Source organism: Arachis stenosperma, chromosome 9 (assembly GCF_014773155.1).
Source record: "Arachis stenosperma cultivar V10309 chromosome 9, arast.V10309.gnm1.PFL2, whole genome shotgun sequence".
NCBI lineage: Eukaryota > Viridiplantae > Streptophyta > Magnoliopsida > Fabales > Fabaceae > Arachis > Arachis stenosperma.
Genome location: NC_080385.1, coordinates 136,925,250 through 136,933,348, shown reverse-complemented (window position 1 = coordinate 136,933,348; position 8,099 = coordinate 136,925,250). Strand labels below are relative to the sequence as shown.

The window sequence follows — 8,099 nt, the reverse complement described above, 5'->3', positions numbered from 1 at the left end:
GCAGGAGGCCAAGAGTACTCATATGCTAGGAGAGTAAGGAGGAAGCTGCCGAGGCGATTCTATAGTTTGAAGAAGAATTTCCTTAGGAAAAACTAATTCTAAACTCCCCTCTGGAGTTAGTATCTACAATCTCCCCTCTGGAGATAAAAACATCTTATGTAAAATATATTAAATAAAGGAAGTTTTTCTCCAGAAAGGTACGCCTTTATCCTAATTTCTTAGTTATGAATTACTTAGAAAGCTTAGAATTAACAGAAGAATCTGATTATTATAGATTAACTGCTTTATTAGATAATGAAAGACAGGCTGTTCTAAAAACAGAATTAAATCTCAAATCAAATGAAAATTTCAATAAACAAAATCTTTTAAAAGAAGTTTTTAATAGAAAAAATATAATATACTATGAAAAAATTCAACTTGAAGCCCCTATAAAGATAAAATCCGCCAATGGAGAACTTGAAATAGCTTTGATAAATGATGAAGAATTGAGTAAACAGATTGAGAAAATTAAGGATCAACAAAAAAGATCTAAAATTGGATGGATTCATATTAGTACTATACAAGTCTTAATCAAATCTACATATATGAAAGGAATTAATTCACCAATAAGCTTAGCAATCTGTGATAAAAGAATTACTGATGACCCAATAGATCAAATAATTGGAATTGTTCATGGAAACTTGGCAAACGTAAATGTTAAATTCAATGCCCATCTTGGATATGCTATACCTTTATCAACTGAAAACCTTGGAAGATCTATAAGTTTGGCTTATAAATTTCATAGAAAGAATCTAATGGAACAAGACGATGAACCTTTTTCAATTACATATGCAATAAATTATGCTTTAACAAATAGCCATCATAGTATAATATTTAAAAACAGAGAAAGAATTTATGTTGATAAATTATTTCAGAAAATTGTAAAAACAAAAATACCAAAATATAAAGCTATTGAAAACCCAGTTCTATTATTAAAAGAACCATCAGAAAAATTAGTTTCATCAAATTTTCAAATAAGAGAATCTAAAATTAATAGCCCTTTAAGTTTATCCAAGTTAAAGATTAAAGAAGAAAATTCTGAAATAAAAGAATTAACAAAAAAAGTCGAAAAATTAAATGAAACCCTAAACATTAAATTATGACAATAAATAAAGAAAAAATATATGTAACTTATCAAGACAAGAAACAAGAGCTCTTTGAAAGAGAAAATCGGTTGAATTATTTACAGTTTTCTGAAATAAATCAAAGAGCATTTGAAGCTCTAAAAATAATTTATGACAAGTTAAAAAGAGAAGTCGAAGAACTAGAAAAATTAATAGAATCTCTAGAAAATAGTGATGAATCAATGATAGAATTTGCAGAAATTTTAAGATAAATAATGAAGCATACAAAGATTGAAAGATCAGAAAATAAAATAAATAGGAAAAGGGCGAAAAAATTAAAAAGTAAAATAAAGGAGTATAAAAGGGAATTAAATAATCTTCAGTTCGAAATTAATGACCTTATAATAAAAAGGATAGAAATAAGAATAAATATAAACAAGTTGGAGCTAAACTTAAAAAATTTATAAATGCCTGAAAAACCATATTATGACTTAAAAGAATTAAAGCTGTTGAAAAAAAAATGGAGAATGAAGTTGAAAAATTAAAAAGATATTTAGAAACAACAAAAAGTGTAGAAATAAAAGAGATTTTTGAAGATTTGAAAAATTATATTAAAGAAAAAGACAAACAGATAAAAGATTTTATATACAATAATCCATGCAAAAAAGAATATTATAAACTAAAACAAGATTGAAAAACTATAAAAATGAAATCAGAATTAGTAATAGTAAAAATTGTCAATACTTTTTATGAAATTGTAAACTATAAAGTACCACCAACCAAATCTATACAAATTATAAACTTATTCGAACCAAAATATGAAGAGTTAATAGAAATTTTGAAAAAGACATTACATCTAAAAATTGGTATCAGAGCCAAGTTAACGATTAAGGATAACACTTTCTCTTTAAGCAACACTTTTAATGACACGCTTTTTCAGCCACAAAAGGACAAAAATCTGTACGGACACATCTGTACACTAGATGGCCCCTTTCCGTAAAGACCTTTTTAATGGCCGCAAAAAGTATATAATTTTTAGCGACCATTTTTTTGACAATTTATATGGCCACCAAAAACAATTCTAATATTGCAATATTATTCACTTTTTAGTGACTATTATTATTGCCGCCAAAACCCATTTTACTGGCAATATATATTACCACTAAAAATAATTCTAAAATTGTAATATTATTCACTTTTAGTTGCCGTTACTATTGCCGCTAAAATCTTAAAATTTTTAATTATACTCGCTCTTTTAGAAATAACCACCTATCATTTTTCTAAAATTTCAAATTATTTTTATCATTAATTATTATTATTATATATAATATAAATATACTAAAATTAATTATTACAAAATAAAATATTTCATTACATTTAATTAAATATTTATACACAAAATTCTCTTGAAAAGTAATAAAGCATAATACAAATTTAAACAACACAAATACTACAAATCTGTTACATCAATGATTAGCACATAGTTAATGATCAAAAGAAAACAAATAGAGCCTAGCACAGATGCAATACAATAATACAGCAGAGAGAATGAAGCAAAGTTCCCAATTGCTCAATTATATGAGACCATTTATATATGGATTGCTCTGCTACAATTCGGCTCTTCAGTTTTGAGCCAGCTCTTTTTGCCTAATCAATTGAAAACCAGCTTTAACAGAAAGATTATAAAAAGGATAATAAAAATCACTGACTTTCTTTTTACTTAGTTTCTACTTCAATTCTGTCTAAGTAAAAAATCAGTAAGGTATTCAACTAGGAACATCTAAATAACTAGTATTCAACCAGTCACCATGATAACACAAAAGCACCAAAAGGCAACAATTAAAACTCACAGGTGGCAGGAGCTGCTCATTTAATCACCTCCATTGGTGACTGGATATGATACAAGTCTTGTGCCTTTGCACCCATGTCAGATTAACAAGGTCTTGCATTGCAGGTGCAGTTTCATTCCATGAACACATTTTTAATAAGGATCGTTAGCCTCAAACTAGTTGTGCTTGTACCTGAAAAAAAAATTTGAATGAGATATTGAAAGCAAGTATAAATCAGGATGCAGAAAAACTACCAACGTTAGAAAGAAGTTAATACAGTTAATACTTTATGCCGCTTATCTCATCCCTCTCTCAATACAACATACAAATAAGAGTCTTTTTATTGGTATATTGATACCGAAACTAAAGTCTGAGATAAGAAGGAACTGACCATCCCTGAAACTCCTCCCAGTAGTAAAGGTCTTCTTCCAACTTTATCGACAACGGCGACAGCAGTTCCGGTCATAATCAACTAGAACACAAACATAACAAATAAGTTGCAACAGAACATATAAACTGACTGGATAGGAGAAGATGCTCATAAATTTGGCAAGAAAACAGAAAAGGGCAAGCAAGAGCAGTGAAAACAAGGACAAGGACAATGGGAACAAAGTTGTACCATGATTTTTCTTTGTTTTCCCTTTTCTCTTGTTGTAAATGTGTCGCATTGCATTGTATAGATGGGAAAATGAGAAGAGTTTGTTTCTTAACAACAATTGATTCCAAAAGAGTATGAACTGCTTTTGAATAGACAAACATGGCTCTTTCATTTGACAAAATGCAATCAATTGAAAAAGAAAATACTGAAGGGAGTGCCAATCTAATATTTTAAAACTTCAAATCTATAAAAAAAATTCTCTCCCATTTTAACAAAAGAAGCAACATTAAGACACAAACTTATGGATACAGCATGAAGATACAGTTAGCTCATTGTACAGTAACAGAGCAAGAGAAGAGTTACAGAAAAATGACAATTGACAAAGCTTGAACAATAACTTCATACCCAATCCAGCAATTTTGCATTTTTTAGAAAACATTCACCCACATCTTACTAATAAAACTGACAAAAAGTTTCCTTGCTAACTAAGTTGTTCAGGTATTGCAAACATAAGGGGAAAAAATCTACCTTGAAAAAACCAAGGAGAATAGAGACTCGGGTTGCATCAGATGCAGCGGAGAATCCTGCACTCTACCTATTGAAAATGGGTTACAATTTCATCAAACTTCCACTAGTGACAGGTAATAAATAGATCATATGAATGTGTTATATAATACCTGAAGGATTGATCCAGCATAGTAAAGCACACTTGGTTGCCCTGTGATCTGTCATAAATTTCAGTCTACATTGTGAATACAATGAAAATCTGGGAAGTATGATGACTTTTACTATTTTATTTGAGCAGTTGCTATACCTGTTGAAACAAGACCAACCCTGCACCAATGGTAAGGGCTTTCAGCATTTTCCTCTGAACATTTCTCCAAAATTAACCTCTTTTTCTTCACCCACATAAGCAAGCTCAGCCAGAATTTCATCCACTTGCCGATGAGCTGAGTCATCAACAGCTTGACCTCGAAGACGGCACAGACAATGAATTGCGGTGCTTTTCAAATTCTCTCCATCCCCTTTTCCCTGTATAGCACATAAAAGTAGCCATCTAGGAGAAGCTGGGAGCCAACACATTCCAATTCCCATTATTACTGCCAAAGGACTACTAACTCCATACATATAGCGCCACCCAGCTACCGTGTCTACCAGAAGGCTAACGATTCCATAACCTGCCTGCACAAATGATATTTGACCATTTTCTATATTACCAACTAAGTATAGAAAGGTTTTTGATAGATTATTATTACTCAGGAAGCCATAATAGTAGGAGTATTGAAAGTTCTACAACTTACCACCATCCCAAGTACTATAAAGAACTCTTTCAGAGAAATCAGTAGTCCACGTATTGATGACGGGGCCGTCTCAGCAATGTACATTGGAGCAGCATGCATTGCCTAGAAAAGATAACCGTCTATTATTTAGATAACAAACTCTTTAAGAGTGCCATTAACATGCAAAATAACCATTTTCCCACTTTTATCTCTTCCTTGCAAGTAGACTCATATATGAAGTCTAAGGACCAATGTAAGTGGAGGTAAGTATATGAATGCCCTAATAATAAATTCCACCAGCGAAATTTAATGATTCAAACCAAATCTTTTTTTTTCAAAAAAAAAAAAAAGGTTTAATACATTCCTATAGAATATTAGACTTGAATTATGATAGAATAAGATCTATGACTGAATATGTTTGGTGTACTATCACGATTTCGCTTGAAACTGTAGAAGTGTACTTATTCCTATTGCAGTATATATAGTGCTCAATGCTAAAAGGCTTCTATCCTAAAGCAAGTATTGAAGCTAAGTTCTAAGCAATGTGTCTCATAGATATAGTTTATCTGAGATTATATTCTTCCAACGAATTCAGTAAATTATATTCTCTACCCATTTGGTCATACACCCTTCTAAGGCATTAGGTGCTGGTGCAGGCCCAAAGATCATTTACTTTAGTATATGACAATAGTAAATCCTACACCTCAAATTGCCTAGATGGTTTTTCTACCCTGATAAAGCAGAAATTAATAGATATAAACTTAGATGTATCAGTTTGGTAAAAAAGAACATACCAATCCAATTCCTATACCATAAACAAATCTTCCTATCACCAATATAGGAAGATTTGGAGCAAGTGCTATTACGAGTGCTCCGACAAGTATAACAATGCCGCTGAAACCAGCTCCCTTCTTCTACCTAAAATTGAAGTTTGTCATAAACTTCCCCAGGAAAGGCGATATATAAAATGATAACCAGTTAGAGGGATAATTACCTAGGAAGTCAGCAACATTGAAGGCCAAAACAGAACCAATTAAGGCACCATATAATGATCCACTAGTCTGCAAAAGACATCAAAATCAAATACCTAATGTTATGTTCAAGATAAATAATAATAAAAATGTACCAAAAACAAGGATCAAATTATAATTATAATAGAAACAAACTGTAGCCATAACCTAAGAAAGAACAAATTTAATTCAAACTTACAACAAGACCAACAAGAACAAATTATAATTATAATAGAAACAAACTGTAGCCACCGATCAAAAGAAGGTGCAGTGTTAGGCTCTTCTTTAGCTTTGTTAGCCATGAAGGACCATGAAGGAGAACAAATTCAGCAACCTGCTGCAAGCCCATTTGAAACAACAAGTTTGAAGTGAATTAAATTGAATTCATTTCAAAATAAATAAATTAGGTAATTAAAGATTATAATATTATATCCTAATGTCAGGAATATATGAAAAATTAAGAAACACATAATTCAATTATATTGTTAATTTTGGTGCCCTGAAAAGAAAGATCAACCCAATTAGAAGTAACAAACATGTATTAAAAAGATGAGATGAATCAAACGGCAAGCTAATTTACAATTTTACATTAAAATATATCCCAAAGCATTTTGTGCTCAGCAGTTTATTACTCATTCAGCTTAAAAGCTTCAACACAAGAAGTATAATTAATAGTTGAGAATAGTATGTAAATCACTATCATCAACAACATTATTAGGCTCACCATCTTGGAAAAGAAATTTTGTTACCTTATATCAATAGCCTCAAGTAACACACTAAGATAATTAGAATCTAACACCTGAAATAAGAATCTTGTTAGTTTAAGATATCTGAAAATGGAATATAATAAAGATCCATACTTGAACTTTTGCTACTGTACGAACATCTAGGAATAAGCTGAAATATTCAAATTCTATAGAGCAACTAATCTGGAAGCAGCAAGAACCATTGCCTACGTCAAAGCAAACCATATATAAGTCATTCACAAATAGTGAAGCACGGGAAAATATTCAAATCATATACTACAAGTTCTAGTTTAACTTGTATTGTCCATCCACCTCAAATTCTATAGAGCATTCGCTACAAGTAGTATATGTTTTCCTAATTGGATCTGTGAGTGTCTACCAAAAAATTGGAAATATAACATATGAAGTACTAATAGAACTTTTAAAATTAATAGAAGTAAAGAAAACAATAGATAAAAGGTGATAAGGAAAATCAAGATACCTCATATGGTGCCTTCCTAGTACTAACAGCATCATTTTCATTGAAAATGGGGATAACTCTTAAATCCAATAGTGAGTGCACAGTGTCTGAAAGTTGTTTTCTGAAACCTGCATCCCTAAAGAAGCCATCATTCACAAGAAGTTGGGATGAAGTCACATCAAGCTGCACCAACCAAATCATAATATATCAGCATCAATAATCAATAACTAAGGAGGAAATTATATTATATGAGATTAATCAAAGAAACACTAGTTAATACATTCTTGAATATGCATAAGGATATACCAAAGAGAGATAGTTATAGATATAAAGATATTAGGAATCTATATTATAGGTTCAAATGCTTAAGCACCTGGAGGAACATGGTATCATAGAGAGAAATAAGACTACTCTGCTCAATGGCTGCACATGCTTTTCCATCGAATTCACCTTGTGGCTTTTCAAGATCTGAAAAACTGCATAATAATTAATTCAATCGGTTATTTTAGGGTTAAGATTTTCTTGCTTGCTCTCTTAAAATCAACCTCATCTAAACATAAAATCCCTTAAATCTCATTGAGGCCAAACCCTAACTAAACAATTAGAAGCATGTTCAGATTGTGCTAATAAAGAAACTTGAGTAATTTATTGAAACTCAATCGATTCTCTTATGTCTGATATATGAAAATATCATTCTACAAATTCATGTAAGGAAAGCGTGAACCTGCTATTGACCAAAGAAAATATGGAGGATCGAAGAGGCATGTTGACCTCTTCAAAGAGCGATACAGAGCTAATAAAACAAATTTCTTGATGAGAGAGAGAGAGAGCGCACGATAGAGAGCTCGAAGAGGCATGTTGATCTCGGAGAGAGAGAGAGCGCGCTCAAAGACACGACAATCGAGCGAGCAACCTTCGCGACGGCGACGCCACGGGGTCAATGCTTCCGTCATGCGACGGCGATGAGAAGAGGAGTGATGAGAACTGAGAAGACGTCGGCAATGAGAAAAATACGACGGCACCCACTGTCTGTTTCCGCCGGCGGTGATAGAATCCTCTACCGGAGGAGAAGA

At 31.8% G+C, this 8,099-nt stretch overlaps 1 pseudogene; it reads right to left on the bottom strand.

The window, feature by feature from the left end:
* Nucleotides 1-2,483: 2,483 nt before the first annotated feature.
* On the bottom strand, nucleotides 2,484-6,040 carry LOC130950514 (D-xylose-proton symporter-like 2; annotated as a pseudogene).
* Between the last annotated feature and the right edge of the window lie 2,059 nt (nucleotides 6,041-8,099).